At 50.9% G+C, this 22496-nt stretch overlaps 1 protein-coding gene across 3 annotated transcripts in view; it reads left to right on the plus strand.

The window, feature by feature from the left end:
* Nucleotides 1-263: 263 nt before the first annotated feature.
* Nucleotides 264-22496, plus strand: part of P2RY6 (pyrimidinergic receptor P2Y6) — a 33012-nt gene continuing 10779 nt past the window's right edge. The window contains exon 1 of one of the 3 annotated variants that reach the window (XM_033205344.1): nucleotides 264-432. The gene's annotated coding sequence lies outside the window, so the exon portion shown is untranslated. Of the gene's footprint in view, nucleotides 433-7391; nucleotides 7711-22496 lie in introns of those variants that run through there. The other 2 variants (XM_033205343.1, XM_033205342.1) reach the window with 2 other exon arrangements.

The raw sequence follows: 22496 nt of genomic DNA on the forward strand, positions 1-22496 counted from the left end.
CTGGAAAGATGGGAGAAATCACCATTTGATACCCACCCCCTACACACACAAACCAATACAAAGAGGGAAACTGAGGCCAGGGAGGGTAAAGTCGTGAAGGATTTTGGATTGGAGTCCACCGGTCCCAGGTCACAGCCCAGGAGCGGTCCCCAGAGCCCTGAAGCCTCTTCCAGACATCACCTCCCCCTCATCCCACGAGGGCGGGCCGCCGAGTCCCATCCGGGCTGGGCGGGACTTCAATGCGGGGTGCCGAGGCCGCATGGCCACAGCCCCTCCCTGCCGCTTTGCTCTTGCTCCGCTGGGTCCCAGAGACGCTAGGGCCGGAGCTGCTGCCGCCATCTACACGTCTACCCTTCGTTTGGCAGGTTTGCCTCCCAGCAGCGCCTGGGCAAGTGACATCTGGGCAGGACAGGCTGGTGCTGCGCTTCGCAGGTAAGGACGTGCGCAGACGGGGACAGAGGGGCAAGGGTTGCTGAGGCGCGGGGATACAGGACAGGCCTGCACACTCCAGGGTCGCGGCCGGTCAGGGCGGGTGCCCGGGGTGAATCCCTGCATGCGTGTGTAGTGTGAGCAATGTGTAAATGATTACTGTGAGAGCGATCTGCACTCTGGCCTGGGCGACAGAGCAAGACTCCCTCTGGAAAAAAAAAAAATTACTGTGAGCAATGGGTTAATGGGTTGTATGAGGTTAGTGTGCGGTATGTGCAAGGTGTGACCCATGGATCGTGGTGTGTATCCGCCTGCGAGAAGTGTGCACTGCAACTCTCCATAGCTCTGAGTGACTGTGCTGTGGTAACACAGGGGTCCAGGGCGCATGTACACTCTGTGGCGGGAGCCCTGGCAGGATGGTGCACTGGGTGTGTGCTGTGTGAATTGTGAGGTGTGTGTTTTGTGTGGCACATCCATGGCCCCTGTGGTGTGTTGAGCTGGGTGATGGAAGGTGGGGCACATTTGTGCAGGGGTGACACTGACAGAATGTTTTCTGTGGTGGCTCTGCCTTTTCCACCCAGTGCCCTGGAGGGCTTGGGAGAATGAAAGTTCACCCGGATCTGGGTGGAGAAAGTATGACAGGTCCCAGGCTCACCCTCTCACACACACAAACACATGCACACACAAGAGAAGCTGCTCCGAAATCTCATTTTTTATCTTCCAAAATTCCTGTGTATTTTGCATTCTTCTAAAATATTTCTGCATTTGTTTTAATGTAAAAATAATGTTCTGATAAATTACCATCCAATGAGTTGGCTCAAGTCTTGGAGGTAAGCTGGGTTTATCTTGTGGTGGGAATCCCCTGCCTGTCTCCCAAACTGAGATGCAAGGACTTGGACTCAGCGGGAGTGAGGCTGTGATGTCAGGTATGTGGTGTGTGCTGCAGGGTGGGGCGGTGGGGTTGTCTTGGTCACTCCTAGTGCAGGGGCAAGAGAGCTGGGCTTATGAGGAGGAACCCTGACCATCAATGAAGTTCTTGCGTCTTCTCCACTGCCTGGGCAGGAAGAGGCTGCAGGACCCTGGGGACCACGAAGAAGGGGGTTCCCCAGCAGGCTACCTTCTGAGACAGTTAGGTGGTTGTGTCATCCAAGCTTGGTTCAAATTTGTTTTAAGCAAATGCAGAAATATTAGAGAGGCTTGCAAAAGGGCTCTGGTACTTTATCTGCAGAACTTTGGGCAAAACCTCACTGCGTCTCAGTTTCTTCCTTTGTAAAATGTAGATGTGGATGTATTTGCCTCATAGGTTATTTTTAGGACTGACTGAGTGCCTGGATATTAAGTGGCTGGCACAATCTCTGATACATAGAAATCCTAACAGCTGGTGACAAAACTATGATGATAGTAATGGTGACCCCCACACAACTGGGTCCCTGCCCACCCCAGGAACTCTCAGTTTTCACAGAGCCAATGATTCCAATAAGCTATGTGGCTGGAAATCTGACAGTCCTTATTTGAGTATGTCTGGGGGATCCTTTCCCATTTCCAGATCGAATCCTTGTTGATTTCTCAGTGACCATCTGATTCCTGGGAAGATGCAGTCTGGGAGGGGACAATGCAGGTCTCTGTCAAAGCCTGGGATGGAGCGTGGGAGAGATGTTGGGGGAGAAAGGCAGGGGCAGCCATGGGCTGGGATGGAAGCTTCTCAGTCCTGAAAAATCCTGGAGGGACAAAAAATGCTGGCCCTGTGTATGTGTGTGTTTGGAAACTGGCAGGAGGAGGGGCCTGGGGTGCCCTCTGCCTGGAATGAGGAAAGTCCAGTACAGGATCAGGAATGTTTGGTCCCTGGACCAAGACAGGCCCTGAGAGCTGAAAGGGAGGCTGTGACGTCAGCATTGAGCTGCAGGCAGAAATGGACCAGGAGGCCCTCCCCCCAGCAAGGTTGAGCCTTGTTTTGGGGGCTAAAATGTTTGCATTGGCAGAGCAAGTGCCCCTATTCCTGTTGACTTCATTGGGTCAGTTTAGAGGAGTTGCCTGGAGGCCTTGGAGGACAAGGGGACAAAAAAGTCAGTGTTGGGAGCTGTGGAAATATCTAGGGAGGGCACCTAAATATATTTCATGGTGATGGGGTGCCATGATGGGCCAGTGCAAGCTCGGGCAGGGGCAGAGGCAAGCCACTGTCCCCACTGTCCCCTAGCAGGGAGTACTGCTGCCCCAGAGGCCCTGAGACCTTCTCTGGAAGGTCTGGACAGAGCCCTCCCAGGGAGAAGGAGGCCTGGCCCAGCCCTTACTTGCTGAGTGATAAGGTCAGCTCTCTTCTCAGCTGTCAGGGAGGTGGGACCGAGTGATGCTCTTGTCACTTCTGGCCCTGATTTCCTTTAATCCCCAATTCTGGCTATAATTGTTTATAATTCCACAGTCCTAGCCCTAAGAGTCTATAATTACTCAAACATTCTAGAAGTCTACAATTCAAACTCCAACTTTCTACACTCTAAAGCTGTAACATTCCCCGATTCTGGCTCCAATGTTGGAGGATTCTGGCCCTGACTTTGGCAGTCTGACTCTTGTAAACTTATAAACTCCCAAGGAAGAGGTTATTTCAGCCGAATCATATGAGAAGCCCCAGAAAAGCTCTCTTCCCTGCCTAAGCCAGCCTGGAGTGGAGGCAGGTGCCTGGTAAAATGAGCATATGCTCTCTGGGGTGCATGACAGTGAACCCAGAGGCCCCTCCTCATCAGAGCAGCAGAGGTACCTGCTCTGCTGCCTTGGGAGTACCTCACGGCTCTCAGGGGAGGGTGGCCCTAGAGCAGAGACATGTTCGGATCTTGGATTGTAGGCACCCCTCAGGATGAGGGAATTGTGGAGTCACTGGGCACCTTGAAAGGCCATCAAGAGGAAGGAGAGAAAGAACAAGAGATGGGGCTGAAGAGACCTCAAAGGCAAACCTCGTTCTGTCTGAGAGACCTCAGGTTGTAGAAAAGACTCCTGCGGAGCCAGCAGGAGCAGCATCATTGATGCACAGCCATGTCTGAACTCAGCATAGGCTGGGAGGTGGAGAGCTCCAAAATTCAGTGATTAGCTTGAAATGTTGCCTTGAGCCAGTGACAAGCAGGACTAGTGGCTGACTGGGCAAGTTGGGGACAATCTTCCCATAGAAACGTTTGCCTACTTTCTTTGAGTATTCTGACCAGGACTTATGTGGGATGGCTGAAGAGGGTGAGCCACACAAACCATCTGTGTTCTTGGGGAAACCTGTTAGCTTCTCTGGGAGGGGCAAAGGAAGGGCTTGGGCATCCAAGGACTCAGCCCTTCCTTTGCTATCTCTTTCCTGGTTCTGAAAGCTCTTCACATGCAACTTGCTGCTGAGCTAAGCTAGAGCCCTATGTATGCTGGGCGGAAGTGGGTGCATGCATGTGAGGGTGCCTGAGTGCCTACTGTGGGTGGTATGTTCCCAAGTGTGGCAGGAGCCAGGGCACATGTGCATATGCACGTGTGAACCTGCATGAGTTATGTGGAGCTGTGTCCGGGTCTGGGTGTGCTGTGCATGCACCAGTGCAGAACTGCATCCACAGGCACGTGCTCCTTACAACTCTGTCAGGTCTCTGTGGTCTCTCTGTGCTTTCCTATAATGGATGGCAAACAGCAGACCCCAGACTGGACAGAATGAGGGGGTCAGGTTGCAGAGAGGGAAAACCTCTGCAGCCCAGCAAGAGGGCCTAGCTCTGGCCAGACACGGTGGCTCACGTTTGTAATCCTAAAATTTTGGGAGGCTGAGGCAGGAGGATTGATTGAGACTAGGAGTTCGATACCAGCCTGTGCAAACTAGAAAGGCCCTGTCTCTACAAAAAAAAAAAATACAAAAATTAGCCAGGCGTAGTAGCTTACGCCTGTAGTGCCAACTACTTGGGAGGCTGAGGAGGATCGTTTGTGCCCAAGAGGTCAAGGCTGCAGTGAGCTGTGTGTTTGCAGCACTGCACTCCAGTCTGGGTGACAGAGTGAGACCCTGTCTGGGAAAAAAAAAAAAGATGTCCAGTCTCCTCCTGTCCAAGAAGACTACCAACCATGCTTCCTGCAAGCTTGAAGTGGGCCAACTCTCTTTAGGATCTGATATGAATCCCAGAGGGACCACATCTCCTCCTACAGACTGGGCCAGGCAGCCTCCTGTTTCAGTCAAGAGGGCTGAAGGTAGTGTTTTCCCTCCTGACTCCTGGGAGTAGCAAGGGGCCAATGGGCGGTGGCCAGGGATGTGCACGAGACCATTCCTGCCTGCCAGGGGCCTCATTACAGGCTACAGAGACCCTTCTCAGCCCTTGACTCGTGTGGATCGGAACAGCTCCATTCCACAGCTGGGAAAACCAAGGTTCAGGAAGGGGTGAGACCCACCCAAGGGAGTAGCCAGTACTGAACTGCGAGCCCAGCCCAGGGCCAGGAAGGAAGACCCTAGGACTGAGCTAGCAGTGGCTGCCTGGGGGCAGGGCCTCGGGGGGTAGGACACCAAGGTCAGCCTGGCCAGCTAGTGGTGAGCATCACCCAGCAAGGGCATGTGGGGTGTAAACTATAAAGCACCTGATTTATTGTAAAGGACCCAGGGGCTTCCTGCTGGTGACTGAGTACTGTGGAGGGGTCAGTGCCCACAGGCAACATAGGGTCTGAGGGGCTTCAGCCTTGGGCACTCCTCCCCTCCACGTGAGGAGCCTACACCCTGGGCTGAGCTGGGAGAGCGTGCGCCTGAAAGTTATCCCCTAAGGCTTCTCATCTTATGTAACTGCTTTTACTCCTGGGGAAAACCCAGAGCTTGGGAACCGCACAAATCTCCCGTGACATCTGGGACAGTTTGGGATTATGGTAAGGATTTCAGAGCCTGGGAAAACAAGGCCTGTGGACTAGGGGTTTGTGGGGCTCCCCAGGAGCGTCATGTGTGTGGAGCACATGCAGAGGCCCGGGCCTGGGCAAACATGTATGTGAACAGGTGTACACACTCCAGAGGCACTCACAGAAACACACACACATCAACACTTGGGCACAATTTCAAACACCTGTGCCTTGTGAATGCATCTTCTAGCACAGGCACATATGGCTGACAAGCCCCCAGGTGGACACTGTGCACCCAGCATTCACATCCTCCCTCAGCCTCGGGGCCTGACTGAGGTTGGTGGCTCTCAAGGCTGCCTCAGGGCTATGCCTCTGCCTCCCGGAACAAGCTCTCCCAGGCCTCCCAGCCTTGTCCCTTTCCCATCTCTCCCCCCATACCTTCTCACCACAAGGACAGAGGAGGGGCCCTTCCTGTCAGCTGGCTGGGAGCAGAGGTGGCTTTGGTGGAATTTGTGCTTATTTCCCATCAAGGATCAAGGACCTGCTCTGGGGCTACCTCAGGGCCCCACAGGATGAGGGACTGGTTTTGAGAGTTTTCTGCTTGCCTGTCATCTGGATAGTGTCTAAAAATTTGCAAGCTGCCTTCCTGTCAGTGTCTTGCTCATTCTTTGTGACACTCCTGAGATGTAAGTGCATTCACTTCCTCTATTTGGCAGATGAGGGAACTGAGGCCAGAGAGGGATGGGACTGCCTGAAGTCACACAGCAAGCTGTGGCAAGGTTGACCAAAACTCTCATGAGCTGGGGTTGCAAGGAAAATGCTTTCAGCTTCCTGGGGCTTAGGGTAGGAGAATTTGGCTGTCAGAGCCTAGAGGGTGGGGCAGGCTGACACTACCAGATAGGCCTGCCACAGAAACACCTCATACTCCTTTACCAGGAGCTGATGGGGGGCACAGCCAGCCCCTCACAGGCCAGCACTGTGCTGGGAGGCTCACCCCTGAACCTACCTTTGTGGACATGCCAAGAGAGGGCAGGATGGGGAGCTCTGCCTTGCTGTGTGACCCAGGCAAGCCCTGACCCTCTCTGGGTCCAGTGCCCTCTCTACTGGGATATTGGGATTGGGGATTGGTTGAGGGATGTGCTCCCTCTCTGGACCACAGAGGAAGCAGAGAGCTTCCCCAGGGCTGGGAGTGGGGTACCAGCTCAGGATGCTCCCTGTCAAAGCCCTGGTGGCCCTGAGTTGCTGCCTGTGCCCAGGAAGTCTCAGCCTTGGCACTGGCCTGCTGCTGAGATCCACCAACGCAGGGTCTGGCACAGAGTGGGGGCTTGGGGCCTGGGGAAGGGTCTCCTCCAGGCTAGGTGGCCGGGAGAGGGTGATCTGGCAAATCCAGATGGGGCCTGTCCACCTGTCCGAGGCTGCAGCCCCCTAGCTCTCTGCCACTTACCTTCCTTCATGTTTCTCTACCGCCGCTCTTATCACTATCTGGCCTGCTATATTACTCATTAACCAAAAGAAACTAATCTCCCCTGCTAGACTACAGGTGTCTCAAGGGTGGGACTTTGTTTTTTGACCTCAAGTGCCTTGAACACTACCTGAACAGAGTAGATGCCCAATAAGTACCTGTAACAAAGAAAAGGAGGTGGAGGAAGCGGGAGAATGAGTCATCTTACAGGCAGGGAGGGCCCACCATTGGCCTAGGTAGAGCCGCCCTGGCTGCCTTCTCCTCATAAAGCTCAAGCTCAAGGATGGATTGGCGTTGGGGAAGGGAGGGTCGCCTGGGGTCAGCCTTTCCCCCAGGATCACCCTCCATCATCGGTGCCATCCTCATCCCTGGGTGGAAGTTGTCTAGGCCCACAGGGTTGGAGCCACAGATAACACAGCCATTAATCTTGGGGTCTCAGCCTCTCTTAATGGACCTTCCAGGCACTGCTGAGAAAACCAGGTTAATGGTTTCCTGCGGCAGCAATGAGCAGAAGCAGAGCCATCTCCAGACTCCAGAGAAGCCAGGAGAGGGCTGGGGTGAGAATGGAGAGGAGGAGAAAAAACAGCCACCCAATGCGTGCCTTCCGTGTGCCAGGCCCTTGTCCTGAAATGTTATCTCACTCCATCCTCCCAACAGTCACTTGGGCTAAATTGGTGATGCTGCTTGTTTGGGTGAGCAAACAGAGGGTGAAGAAAGTGACTTGCGGGCAGCTGGGTAGAGGATGAGTCAGCATTGGTGTAAAGGACTTGAGCTTCAGGGTTCTCAGGATTCGAGTCCTGGCCCTGCTGCTTGCCAGCTCTGTGCTGTGGCAAGTTACTTCCTCTCCCCAAGTCTCTCGGTTTCCTCATCTGCTGCCTCTCCAGACTTCTGCCAGACATTGCACGCGACAGTTTCAGGCATAGAACTGACTGGTAGCAGGGGCTGCTCCACGAGTGGGAATTTGCTCCAGCACTTCACGGACTGCAAGCGGGGCACTCGCTAACTCCTGGGTGAGTTTTCTGGGTCCATGCCTGGAAGGGCTTACGCCCCTCAGCTCCCCTAGCATCTTCCTGAGTACATGCAGTCCACTTGCAGCCACCGAGGTTCATCACAGGCAAGAGCGGCATTGGGGCAGACACTGGGGTCCTCCTCCTTCCTCTGCCTGACTGTGCCTGGAGCCTGCAGACTGCATAGCTCGGAGGGCTGAGGCACGCAGGATGGGGTCAGCGGGGGCGGGGAGGAGATGGACACATTGGTGCTGGGCTGTGCCTTGCTGAAGAAGTGGAATAGCTCAGGCAGGACTCAGAGCCACAAAGGTCTGGGTATGAGTCCAAATGGCTGGCAAGGACACTTTTCCTCTCTGGGCCTCAATTTTTTACTCTCTAAAATGGGGGCAACAGTGGTCTCTCGCTGCTATGTGAACACTGCTAAGTGTAGTATGCTGGAGAGCAGCCCTCACAGAGGAGGCTGGGCCCTGCCCCCAGAACTCCCCAGGAACTTTGGTTGAGGGAGTGAGTAGGAAGGATTAGTGAGCGAATAATTGTCCACAGAGGAGACCCTTGGGAAGCCTCTCACCTCTGCCATTCCAGCTAAATCTTAAGACAGCCTGGAGCTGGCCCCACGAGAGTGGTTTGGAAAAAAAAAAAATGAGTCCCTGAGTCCAGGTGTGACCTGTTAAGGGTGAAAGGACCTATCTGGGAGAGCTGGGTTAAAACTTTTCCGGAGTTTCTATTGCCATTCAGCTCTGCTGACACCCACACAGAGAAAACAGGCAGCCCAGCCCATGCGTTCAGTCCCAACTCTTGAAGATATTTGGGACTCTCATCTCTTGCCAGCTCTAGAATGGGTCAGATTCAGGGAACCTCTCCACCCCTCAGTATCAATGAGATGAAAAATAAGAAGGCCCTTTGCAAACATAAAGTGTTGTGCCCCAGAAGGTGCAACTGTGTGTGTGCCAAACCCCTGGGTGTGTATGCGAGAGTGAGAACGTCCAGCTTCCATCAAAATTGAGCTGAAAGAGAAAGTTAGGTAATAACAACAAGATCTGTCATTGAGCAACTACAATGTGTCAAGTGTTTTACACAAAAATGAAATCATCGGGAGGCTGAGGCAGGAGAATCCCTTGAAGCCGGGAGGTGGAGGTTACAGCGAGCTGAGATCGTGCCACTGTACTCCAGCCTGGGCGACAAGAGCAAGACTCTGTCTCCAAAAAAAAAATGAAAGAAAGAAAATAAAAGAAAACGAAAGCAATCAGGATTATTGTTATTCCTATTTTTACAGCAGAGGAAGCTGAGGCTCAGAGAAATTAAAGGATCCTGTCCAATGTGGGAGCTGGGACTGTAATTTGTCAGTGTCCACACCCAGAGCTCTGAACCTAGCTTTCCTGGTTCCTTAGCGTTAGAGTGAGTCGGCAGAGCCTGGCAACAGGTGCCCATTACAGCACTCTCGGGGCCCGTTGAGACTCTCAGGAAGCTGGGTGCAACAGCCCACACTGCCCCCTCCTGCCTTGGGACCATTTCCCCATTTGTCTCTGAAATGGGTTTCTATTTCAGGCTGGGGTGGGGATCTGGCAGCCCAGGCTCTGACTCTCCCTCTCTGACTGTTGGCTTGTCTAGTTAGGGCCAATGCCTGGGCATGGGGTGATATCTTGCTGCTTCCCCTGTCCCAGGGCTGGCCCTGTCATTAATAGTTCCATGGGAGGGCAGGGTCTGCACAAGATGCAGTCATTGGTCTATAGAGATGGTGTAGGCTCGGTCAGTGGCTTCTGTGCCCAGCTCTGTGTGGATGCCAGGGACCCAGGGGTTAGTGGGTCCAACTCGCTCCTTAGGAACTCAGGGGCTGGGCTGGGTACTGAGCTCCAGGAAGATGAACTTTGCAGTAGCTGAGACAGAGCCTGGCATCCTGACTCCCAGGGCAGTTCCGGTTTTGCTTGCCTGGGACGGAGTTGGGGCTGTCCTATGGTACCAGGAGGCAGATCTCAACTCAGAGTGAGGGATAACCTTGTTTCTGTCATACCAGAGGGATAGGAACCAGCCTTTCAAATCAGCCCACAGTTCCTGAGTGCCCTGTCCCTTCTATTGAGGGACAGAGGCACGAGGGGACAGATCTGCACAGGAGAAGGAGAGCCCATTGTCTGAGGGGGGAAGAAATTGCCTCAGGCAGCGGCTAATCTGATGGTTGAGGCAAGAGACAGACTTGGAAGTGCCAGAACCTATCCTGCAGATTCACCAGTACTTGACAGCATGGTGCAGTCTCATTCCTCATGCCTTCGCATTGCGGCCCACCATGCTCCTGAGGAGGACACACCTCCATAGCATGAAGGGGAAACAGAGGCACAGAGAGGCTAATGTTTGGCACAAAAATGCCTCTGTTGTAAAAAGTTGCTGTAGTAAAGCAGATGATAGATTAAAAGCTAAACAGTCCCCAGCCTAGGTCTCCTCCCAGGCAGTAAATCTCCCCTTCTGACTCTTGGATTCATTGGTGAGATTCATGGAGGACTTGTTTTGTGCCAGGCCCACTCAGGGGGTTTATCATAGATTTATCTTATAATAACAGCAACACCAAGAGCAGTTAATACTATAACTCACATAGAATAAGTGAGGAAACTGAGACTCAGAGAGTTAAATAACTTGCTCGAGGTCACATAACTAGTAGATGCAAAGGGGTTCAAACCTGGGACTATCTGTCCCTGAAACTCATGACTGTCCCACTCCATGGGGTACTTGTTCCACAAGATGTCAGGCTTCAGAGCATATCATGAAATGGTAAAATATGAATGACAACATAAGAAAAGGAACAATTAGGGAAACGCAAATCAAGACCACAATATAATACCACTTTACACCCACTAAAATGGCTACAATTAAAAAGACAGACAATAACAAGTGTTGTTGCTGAGGCTATGAAGAAATTGGAAGTCTCATACATTGCTAGCGAGAATGAAAAAGTATATAGCCATTTTGGAATGCAGTTAGCACCTCAAAAGGTTAAACATAGAGTTACCATATGACCCCCTGGTTCCAAGGTGTATACATAAGAAAATTTAAAACACAAAAACTTCTACATAAATGTTCATAACAGAATTATTCATAATAGCCAAAAAGTGGGAATAACCCAGAATGCCAGCATGGATGAACAGATAAACATTATGTGGTCTATCCATACAATGGAATATTATTCAGCCATAAAAATGAAGTGGTTTTTTTTTTTTTTTTTTTTTTTTTTTTGAGACAGAGTCTCGCTCTGTTGCCCAGGCTGAACTGCAGTGGCCAGATCTCAGCTCACTGCAAGCTCCGCCTCCCGGGTTTAGGCCATTCTCCTGCCTCAGCCTCCCAAGTAGCTGGGACTACAGGCGCCCGCCACCTCACCCAGCTAGTTTTTTGTATTTTTTTAGTAGAGACGGGATTTCACCATGTTAGCCAGGATGGTCTCGATCTCCTGACCTCGTGATCCGCCCGTCTCGGCCTCCCAAAGTGCTGGGATTACAGGCTTGAGCCACCGCGCCTGGCCAGAAGTTTTTATTTATACTACAACATGGATGAACCTTGAAGACACACTAAGCAAAAGTCAGACACCAAATGGTGAACATTGTATGATTCAATTTACATAAAATGTCCAGAACAGGCAAATTCATAAATATAAAAAGGAGATTCATAGTTTCCAGGAGGATGCGGAAAAAAAGGAATGGGGAGTAACTGTTATTGGATACAGGATTTCTTTCTATGGTTATTAAAATATTCTGAAATTAGATAGTGATGATGGTTGCACAATCTTGTGAATATGCTAAAAACCTCTGAATTGTCCACTTTGAAAGGCTGAATTTTACGGTATGTGAATTACATCTTAATTGTTTTAAATCCAGGAGCAGGAATATAGAAATTACATAGAAGGTTGAGATGAATGTTGGTCCTCAGGTAGGTGAACAGGGAAACTTCACTGTGAGTGTCCTGGCAGCTGGAGTGAAAAGGGAGAAGCAGCCTTCAAAAGGAGGAAACCAACTCTTCAGGGGTTTAGGTCTAGGGCAAGATTCCTATAAACCCAAGTTGGCCCACTGCATCATAATGTCAGAAATACAGAATTGTTTTTGAGACACAGTTTCACTCTGTCACCCAGGCTGGAGTACACTGGCACAATCTCAGCTCACTGCAACCTCTGCCTCCCAGGTTCAAGCGATTCTCCTGCCTCAGCCTCCCAAGTAGCTGGGATTACAGACATGCACCACCACACCTGGCTAATTTTTGTATTTTTGGTAGAGACAGGGTTTCACCATGTTGGCCAGGCCAGTCTCAAACTCCTGACCTCAAGTGATCTGCCCACCTCGGCCTCCCAAAGTGCTGGGATTACAGGCATGAGCCAGAAATACAGATTTTTTTTTTCTCCCACCCGATATTTCGATGCAAAAAGTATGAAGAAAGTGGGAAGGGCCTGTGATCTGACCACACTTCCAAGCCAATGAGCTGGCCTGCTATAGTTTCATAGATGCTGGCAGAAGACACAAGACTTCTGGTTAAAGATAAAGAACTTTCTTCCTCACAACAACAGAAGTAGCCCAAATATCAGCATTTGCACTTGTTCCCCAATTCCTGCAGGACAATGCAAAGGGGTCCAGGTAATACCTGCACATGCAATGGCTTGCACGACAAGGTAAGGAACGTGGAGCTTAGGCAATCCGCGTCTTTCACAAGGGGCAGCAAGCCTGCCCACCAGACAGTCAATAAACCTGGTTTTGGCTCCAGAAGGGGATACTATTTTTATCTTTATCTTCCAAGGCTGTCTGCTCTACAAATATCCTTGAAAAGATCCTCTGGACCAAAGGTAGTCTGTCTCTGCTCACAAAACATGCAGAAATCTGATTGGCCCTGGGAGAATTGTCTCCCAGTACAGTAGTAGATGTGCTGGTCAAGGCCAAGTTTTGTTTGTTTGTTTATTGTTATTTTGTTTGTCTTTTATTATGATAAAATATACATAACAAAATTTATGATTTTAATCCTTTTTGATTGTACAATTAATTCACTGGTATTAAGTATACGCACAATGTTGGGCAACCATCACATCATCACCATCCATCTCCGGGACTATTTATTTATTTATTTATTTGAGATGGAGTCTTGTTTAGTCACCCAAGCTGGAGTGCAGTGGCGCAATCTTGGCTCACTGCAATCTCTGCCTCCCAGGTTCAAGTGATTCTTCTGCCTCAGCTGGGATTATAGGCACACACCACCATGACCAACTAGTTTTTGTATTTTTAGTAGAGACGGAGTTTCACCATGTTGGTCAGGCTGGTCTCAAACTTCTGACCTCATGTAATCTGCCCGCCTGCCTCAGCCTCCCAAAGTGCTGGGATTACAGACATGAGCCACAGTGCCCAGCCCTCCAGGACTTTTTAAAGTTATCCACTGAAACTCTATGCCCATTAAATAATAACTCCCCATTCTCCCACCCTCTCAAACCCTGGCAACCCCCACTCTACTTTCTGTCTCAATGAATTTGACTCTTCTAGGTACCTTATATAAGTAGAATCATACAGTATTTGTCCCTTTTTGACTGACTTATTGTTCTTGGAATAAAGTTTTCAAGTTTCATCCATGTTGTAGTATGTATCAGAATTTCATTTTTTAAGGCTGAATAATAATCTATTGTGTATATATATATCAGATTTTATTTATCTATTCATCCATCTACAGATGTTTAGCTTGTTTCTACCTTTGGGCTATTGTGAATAATGCTGCTATGAACATTTATATATAAACTTCTGTTTGAGTCCTTGCCTTCAATTCTTTTGGTTGGAATTCTAGGAGTAGAACTGCTGGATTATATGGTAATTTTATGCTTATTTTTTGATAAACAGCCAAAATATTTTTCACAGAGGCCACATCATTTTACATTCCACCAGTAATGCAAAGATTTCCAGTTTCTCCACACCCTCACCAACACTTCTTATTTCCTAGGTTGGTCTTTTTTTTTTTTTTTTTTTTTTTTTTTTTTTTAGTAACAGCCATCCTAATGGGTGTGAAGTCGTATCTCATGGTTTTAATTTGCATTCCCTATTGATTAGTAATGTTGAGCATCTTTTCATGTGCTTATTGGCCATTAGTATATCTTCTTTGGAAAAACATCTAAGTCCTTTGCTGATTTTTGAATTGGGTTGTTTCTTTTGTTGTTTAGTTTGTAGGAGTTCTTCATACTTTCTAGATATTAATACCTTATCAGACATATAGTTTGCAAATATTTGCTCCCATTCTGTGGGTTGCCTTCCAACTCTGTTGATAATGTCTTTTGATGTACAATAGTTTTAAATTTTGATAAATTTCAACTTACTTAATTTGCTGTTATTGTTCTTGCCTGTGCTTTTGGTGTCTGGGTAGTCAGGGTTATTTTGGTTGCAAGAGACAAATGCAACTAGCTTGGGCAAGAAAAGGTGTATCAGTTTATATAAATAAAAAGTCCAAGGTAGACCTAGATCTGACATGGCTAGATCCAGCACTTACAAGGATGCCATGAACAGCTCTCTCCTGACTTTCCACCAGGTTCCTACATTCTCACTCAAGTTCTTTCCAGAAGCACCAGGCTTTCATGGTCCGCACAGCTAATAATCCAGGAGAAAAAGAGTGAGAACCTTTCATGCTGATTCCACAAAAATTCCTGGGGCAAACTCTAATTGGTTGCCCCTGAACCAATCACTGGCGAAGGGTCTGGGTGGATCCTGGGTCTGGTTACCACCTTGAATGAAGAAAATCTCCACTGAATGGGGTGAGAGGCTCCCAATAGGAAGAGATGCTGGACAGGCAAACATTCCTCCCCAGAAAGAGTCCAGGAATCTGATGGGCAGCCAGGGTTGGGAAGTTCTGCTTAGAAGGGTATCCCTTACCTTAGGCTTCCTGTTAGGGCCCTGGAAGAAGTAGAGGGAATCCTTCTATTTGATCCCTGAAGATTTCCTAGAGGACGCAGCATTTATGAGGCCCTGTGACTGATGGAAGGGTGAGGCCAGGGCAGTCTGGGCCCCGGGCAGGTTGGGGCAGAGCAGTAGAGGGGCTGGATTTCCCTGCCACCTGAAATCCTTCCTAGCCCAGCCCTGCTCTATTGTAGGAGCTAAGAATATGCATTCTAGAACCAGGCTGCCTCGGTTCAGAATAGCCCAGGAGTCATTCTTTCTCCCAGTGCTACCTTGAGCTAAATTTTGTGCCTCAGTTTCCCCACCAGAAGTATAAAATGAAGATCATAACCAGTCCCACCTTTCGGGGTCCTTATGAAGACTAAATGAGGCAATGCACATCTGGCACGCACTAGGTCTTCAACAATTGTATTTTCATCATTATTAGTTTGGGCCTCTTTTCAAGCACATGCAGAGCAGCTCCAGCTCTGTTCACCATCCTTCAACAGGTCTCTCACAGACTCTGCCTTTTACCTCCACATACACTTGACCATTTCACTGTCACCTCCTCACCAAGCTTTCTCTCCTGTGGAACCATCCCTCCCTGCCTGTGTTCTGGCAGGACTCTGGGGCACTGACTCTGGGGCTTCGGGTTATGGATCATCAGGTAGATGTCCCTTGTCCCCACTGAGCGCCTGTGGGCAGGACCTGGGCGTCTCCTGTCCCTGAGTTTACAATGGGAGTTGACCAGCCACAGATGTGGGGAGACAGAAATCCAGTGGTGGAAACAGCACTGACGAGCGGGAAAAGAAGAGCAGGAACTGAAAGTAAATCAGAGCCCAGCAGATCGCGTGCAAGGGGCAGAAGTGGGAGCTGAGAGTGGAGAGGTCAACAGGAACTGGATTTGCCTTTATCCTCAGGCACTGGGAAGATATAGAGAGGGCGTAGAAAGAGAAACAGTGAAGTCAGACTTTTGCTGAGCAAGGGTCCATCTGGCCACAGAAAGGGGCTGGACTGGCCCTGGAGATGGAAAACCAGAAAGCATGAAGAGGCTGTGGTCTAGGTCGGAGGAGGGGCCATGGGGTAAGAGAAGAGGAGTCTGAGATGTGAAAATGGAGCACAAACAGGGCTTGGTGATTGACATAAAGTGGGACTTCAGTTTTTCCACCAGAGAAATTGCAAGTCCTGCCCTGCTGGCCTCTCCAGGTGGATTAGAGGACAGCAGGCACTTGGTACTGACTACTCTAAATGGCTGGTAACTGTGTCTGCTATATCAGCTCATCCGCTCCCTCAGCCCATCCTCATTCCCTAGTACAGTCCAGGTCAAGCATAGACTGGACACTCAAGGTGCCAGGTCAAGTCTGTAAACTCCAAGAACCAGAGTTGGGCTTCACCACCCAAGCCCACCCTGGAAGAGCCAGTGGGGCACAGACTAGCTGAGCTGTGCTGAGGACATCTGGCTCCCTTGGGCAGGGTGGGGCCCAGGCTCTTCCATCCAAGAAGGGACCAGCCCACATCCACAGTGATCTGGACCAGATGGCACACGGTTCCTTCCTGTTCTATCCTGCTCAGCCATGGCTTACAGACACAGGCTAGGATGGAAAGGTAGTGACTCCTGGGAATGGTGCTGGGCACGAGGGCCAGGCAGAAGCCAGACAGTGGTGCCATTAGAGCTCCACCCCTCACCAGCTGAGTGTCCTCGGGAACTGTGAATCCAGCTGCCCAGAGGCAAGGCCAGGCCTTGGGGCCAGGTATTCTGTCTCCTGCAGCTGACATCGCATGTCCAGATGGTTGTGCTATCCCAGGAACCGAATGTCTCTCCTCTCTTGGTCTCAGTTTCCTTCACCGCAAAATGGGTGCAAAGGAGAGGAGAGAACTCTGGAAGCTCTAAGGGCTCCCCTCCCCAGTCTGTCTGATGGAGGAGGGCCTGCATGGGTCTGGCAGTTGGAGCAAGTCATCCTTTTACTCCTCCAAGTCTCCCGCTATCAAAGCCATGCCTTTGCTGCCCCTGGAGAGGAGAGCCAGGCTGGAGCAGCAGGCTTGGTGACAGGACACAGAGATAGGTGGCTCCCCACAAGCTCCATGCAGGGCTACAGCATCCTCTTGCCTGCTCTGGACCTCAGTTTTCCACCTGTGACCTGAGGACTGGTGTGGGACATCTGTCTTTCCAGTACTCTGGCTTTAAGGGTTTGTTAGGGGGCAGGGAAGACTGCTGTGAGCCTATCATTTGAGATCCTTGACGTGAGTCTACCACAGGCTGGTCCCTGGAGCTCCCCATTCTATGGCCACAATCCCATTTTAGGCTCTATTTTCTCTGAATCCAACCACAACCAATTCATCATCCAACTAGCAGCCCGAGGGACCTTCTAAGTCTCAAATTTGATCATGCCTCTGCCCTGCTTTAGAAAGGGGTCTCCCAATGAGGACTTTCTTCAGCTGGCACCCTCAATGCAGAGGCCACATGTGTAGCCTGTCATTTTGAGACCTGTTGGGCCTGGACCTAATGACCCCATGGTCTTACCTCCTGCAGGGCCCCTCAGCACTTGCAAACACAAACACGTGCAGGTACTCTGAGGTCCCACATCTCCAGCAGGTCTCTCTGCCTAGAGCACCTGCCTTTTCCTTTCCACACTGCACCAAAGAATTATCTCCTCCAGGGAGCCTTCCTTGATACCACAGACAGGGTTGGAGACCTCCTTTGTCTTCCCAGAGACCCATGGGCGTACATATTCATCTGTCTTTTCCACTAACAGGGGCTCCTCAAAGGACAGAGCCCAGAAAAGTGCCTGCACATTGTGAGACTCCTTGTAAATGCATGGCGAATGAGTGAATGAATGGAGGAGGGAGGGAGGGAGAAAGGAAGGGAGCAAGGCTAGCAAGGGAGGTCATTTCTCATGAGTTTGGCTGATCTATGATAAAATTATGGGCGATAATAGAAGCCCCACTGAGCAAATACTTACTGTGCACTAGATATTAGGCTAGTGATCTAGATCCACTATTTCATTTGAGCCCCCAGTGATGCTGTGACTGTTGACAGTATTTAAAATTAAAGACTCTGAGGCTCAGAGAGGTAAAATCACAGCTCATAAGCTGTGGAGTCAGGACGGGAACCCCCACATCTGTTGGGTGCCAAGCTTTGCAGAGGGAACAGTGATGGGTGACAGAGGGGTACAAATGCTGGGATTGAGCATTTGGATCTAATTCCATGGTCTGGGGCTTGAAGAACTCTGGGTTTTCTGGGGCGCTCTGAGGACATACCTGTTCCAGGAGGGAATCCTCACATTTTGTGTCCCCAGGGGCAGTGCCAGGGAGTAATCTGGGGAGCCGTGTACCCCCACCCTCACCTGCTCCATAAACAACGACCCCTCCTATTCTGTGACAGAAACCATTGATGTTTTCTCAAACCAGTGTCATGAGCCATGCAAAGGTATCATCCCAACCCGTCACCTCCCTAATCCCCTGCTAAACAGACGTCCTGGAGGTGCCCCTGCCAGCCCTGATCCCTGCCCACCTTCCAGGCAGAGTCCAGGCCCTTTCCTGGAAGCCAGAGAGGTGGCTCTCCTCCCCAAGCCCTGCACCAGCCCTGAGTGGTGCTCAGGGATGTCAAGCCCAGTCACCCTCAGTGGGCTGTTTTCTCCCCAAGGCCTGTGTTGTCAAGATCACTTTGGAGATTTCCTTGTGGATGGAGCTCAGGCGGTCGATGGCTCCTTGGTTCCATCTTGCCAGCCTCACCCAGAAGACAGAGTACCCACTGCTCTTCCCGGAGCTGGGCCCAAAGGCTCCTTGCTCTACCCTGGGCCTGACTGTAAGGGGGTGAGAAATGGGTACAGGGAGGAAGTAGAGGCAGGGCTTGTGGGTGACTCTTCCAGAAGCTTGATTGTGCAGGGAGGAAGAGGAACAGACAGAGAGGCACGAGAGGTCAAGGAAGACATTTTGCTCAGATGAGAGAGAGAGAGACTGGGGACTGGAGAGTGTTTGGGCTGGGGGAAAGGAAAGAGCAGAGGCAGCACGGGGAGGGTGCTGAAGAGGGGGCAGGAGGCAGTACCTGGGGTCCCGCGGGGCTGTGGAGGGGTGAGGAGAGAAGGTACAGACATGGGGTTTATTTGGGCAGTGGAAAACTGAAGGCAGCCCCTCTGAAAGCCTGTCTGCTCTGAAGGAGGAGCTGAGGGCTGGTAGGGTTGAGGGTATGGGACTGACAAGAAAGATGGGGCCCAGGCTTAGAAGAGAGAGGAGAGAGGATGCCCTAGGACAGACAGAAGTTTGGGGACCCAGCCAAGTGGGGCAGTGACAGGGTCTGCAGGGCCTTAGGCACTCAACTGAGTCATGTCCTCCAGCTCTACTCAGCCCCACAGTGCAGGATGGAGCAGTCTGGTGACACCATGAATGAAGGACATGAATTGATTGGTTGTGTTCACGGGAATCCTGGGTCCTGGGAGGGAGGCCTAGGCTGGCAAGGGAAGGGAAAGAAGCCAGAAAGATTCTGGGCCAGGGGCCCAGTGCAGAGAGAGTGATCCTGTGCAGGGAGGTGAGAGTGCCAGAGAAAACCTCAGACCGGGCAGGAGGGAGATGCAGGCTGCCCAGCCCTGCTAGGCCAAGTCCTATTCACCCCTCTCAGCTGGGACTGTTCACAGCCCAAATCTCACACACACAGCCAGGCAGAAGCAGCCCCAGGGCTGGCTTAAAGGCCTTTGGTGCTCACATTTAATCTCTATCTGCTCCCAATCCCCAATAAACACATACTCTTAAGTACAAACTACAGCTTGCTATATGAACAGCCTCAAGCAAAGTCCCCCGTGCAGCCAGTCCTCTCTGTGTAGACATAATTGAACCATCTCTGGAATTTATTTGTTCATTCACTCAATAAATATTTATTGAGCACCTACTATATGCCAGACACTGTCCTAAGTACATGCAGCAGTGAAAAAAACATGAAAACCCCTGCTCTGGTGAAGTTTATGTTCCAGTCAGGAGAGAGAGACAATAACCAATAAATAAGTAGAACAGTGTATTAAAAGATTTTAAATGCTAAGGAGAAAAATATAGCAGAGAAGGGGCATGGGAATCACACGTGTGCATGTGCTGGGTAGGAGATTATAATTTTAGCTTAGAGTGGTAGGAGAAGGTCCCATGGAGAAGGTGTCATTTAAGTGACCACCTGAGGGGGTCTGTCCTGCATCCTTTTTTGATACAGGGGCTTGCTCTGTAGTCCAGGCTGGAATGCAGTGGTGTGATCATAGCTCACTGCAGCCTCGACCTCCCAGGCTCAAGCGATTTTCCCACCTCAGCCTCCCAAGTAGCTGGGGTTACAGACACACACCAACACACCCAGTTAATTTTTAAACATTTTTTGGTAGAGACAGGCTTTCTCTATGTTGCCCAGCCTGGTCTCGAACTTCTGGGCTCAAGTGATCCTCCCGCCTTGGCCTCCCAAAGTGCTTAGATTCCAGGTGTGAGCCACCGCACCCAGCCTGTCCTGTGTTCTTCATGCACACTCCACCGCGGGAGCCACCTGTCGCCTGCTGACCTCCTACATTGCACTTTGAATGAGGTAGTTGCCCCTGACTTTGACCTCTTCCTCCCAGGCCACCCCTCAGACACCCACAGAGCCCTCTTCTTCCCACACTGGACTGGCCAGAAATGGGCCAGTTTGAGGGTGAAGATTTGGGGTTTGGCAGCAGGCGGTTCAGCTGATTGGAAGACCACTGATGGATTGGTGGCCCTGGCAAGTAACTAAGCTGTTGGGGGCCTTAGTTTCCTCCTCCCAAAAGAAGAGACCATGCCCCCTTTACAGGCCCCAGGCAGGCAATGAAACAGGACAGAGGGTAGCAAAGGGTTTTGTCTTCAGGTTTGAAAACAGTCACAGACCACAGCCTCATCCTTGAGGATCCACCACTAGGTCTCCTGGGGCCTGGACATGTGCCTGAAATTGCCTGGTGAGAATGAAGACCAATAGATGGATGGTCTTGGGACAATCTCTGCAGGGTGTCCTGGGGCAGCCAAGCTCTATGGCCCCAGGGGCAAGCTGGACCGGTGTGGGAGAGCAGTCACTAGGGACAGATCTCGGGGCTTGGTGTGACAAAGCATATCTCCCAGTGGGCTTTGCAGGTGGAGTGCAGTGGCCTAGGAGAGGAGTGAGCTCCCTGTAATGGGAAGTATGCAGGCAGGGGCCAAATAAGCCCAATCAGGAAGGCTTCAGAGAGCCCCCTTCTCTGAGGGGATGGTGGGGAGACCTCTGGGTCAGGTGACCTTAAGGCCTCCCTAGCCTTGACTGTTTGGAACTCAGAGGCCTGTCATTGACCCCTGAGTCCAGCTGGATGTCTTATCTCTGCCAGGTGGGCTGAGGCCCTAGGAAGAGCTAGGGACGATCAGAGCAGGAATCAAGGCAAGGGCTGCCTTTCACGGGAGGGGAGGAGTTCCCTGAGGCTCCCCCTCCACACCCAAACCTTACCTGTACGAGTTGTGGACAAAACTGCCTACCTTCGGGCCTCAGGGTCTGCCTGGGAAATGGGCAGGATCATAACCCACAATAACCACTTGGCAGGGTTGGTGGCCTGCCTTTCCTGAGGTGGGGACTGGGGGACCCAAGCAGTCTCAGAGGTGCTACTCCTGAACCCATTACCTTCATTCTGCTTGACAAATCTCCACATCAGCCAAGACAAATATTAAAAAAAAAAAAAAAAAAAAAAAAAAAAAAAGGAACCAGCAGCACCAAGGACAGAGCCCTGCGGCTCCTCTTTATAGACTGGATCCAATCATCCAACATTTCCCAGTGCCTCTTGGGAGCCAAAGCCTGTACTCGTCTCTGAGGCCCCAGAGGCAAAGCAGACCTTGTCCCCAGTTGCTAGCACAGTTAGAGAAGGAAAGGGAGGGAGTCTGACACTGCCCCTTTGGCTGGTCTTCTCTGCCCTGGCCCCTGACCTCCATTTCTTTGTCCTTTCTTAGGCCACTCTTCCTGAGAAACAGGGTGTCATGGTGGGTTTATAGTGCACTTTGGGCAAGTTCCTAACCTCTCTGGCCTCCGTTTTCCCACAGGGAAATGTCACCTCTCTTCCTGGGCACAAGGTGCAGATCTACAGGCAGGACTCCTAGTTTCATGTGACAGAATCCTAGGTTAAATGGATTGAGGCAAAAAGGGAGTTTATCAGCTCATGATACCAAAGGTAAAACCTCAGGCACAGCTGAAACCAGGCACTCAATGCTGTTCTCAGGAAACGATGCATCCCCGTCTATCATCTCTGCCATTCCTTGGCTTTCTATGTGGACAGTCTTCTCCCTGGTGGCAGTATCTCCATCGCCCAGGACAGTGCCTGGAACTTAGTTCACCTGGCTCCAGCAGCTCCTGCCTCGCTTTCTACTAGCTTTGCAAATGCTGTGGAAGACCTGTCTCCTTCCCGATGCTCCAGTAAAAGCACCAGAATTGACTCTGAGGCATGCAGTGAAGATCACTCCTCCACCCCAAGCCAGTTACAGGCCTGAGGGGCCCACTCTTCTTTAATTGGCAGGCTTCAATCACAGACCCATCACTCCCAGATCCCCAAGACTCTAGATGGGAGAAGGGGGATCCCCCAAAGGAAAATCAGAGGGCAGGGTCATCATCATAAGAGGGGATCTGGGAACTGAGTGGGAAGAAGCTACAGAGGAGCTGAACCAGGCAGCTGGACCTGGGCCATCTGTTCCCCCACAGACTGAAGCCTGGTTATCTGGGAGGATGGGCAGATCCTTAAGGCACTAACTGAGGCCATCAGCCAACTGTGTTACTTGCAGCTAAGCAGCAGGTTCCTTCTTGAAGGGAGAACCAAGTAGCCTCTCCCACAAGGAGACAAACAAATGGGACAGCCTGGTGGTCCAAGCAAGGCACAGAGAGCCTCTCCCACTATCTCCAGGGACGAGTTGTTTAGGAGGCCCTGGGGATCTCCTGGAGCACTG

This window comes from Trachypithecus francoisi, unplaced genomic scaffold (assembly GCF_009764315.1).
Source record: "Trachypithecus francoisi isolate TF-2019V2 unplaced genomic scaffold, Tfra_2.0 Lachesis_group8, whole genome shotgun sequence".
Taxonomy (NCBI): Eukaryota; Metazoa; Chordata; class Mammalia; order Primates; family Cercopithecidae; genus Trachypithecus; species Trachypithecus francoisi.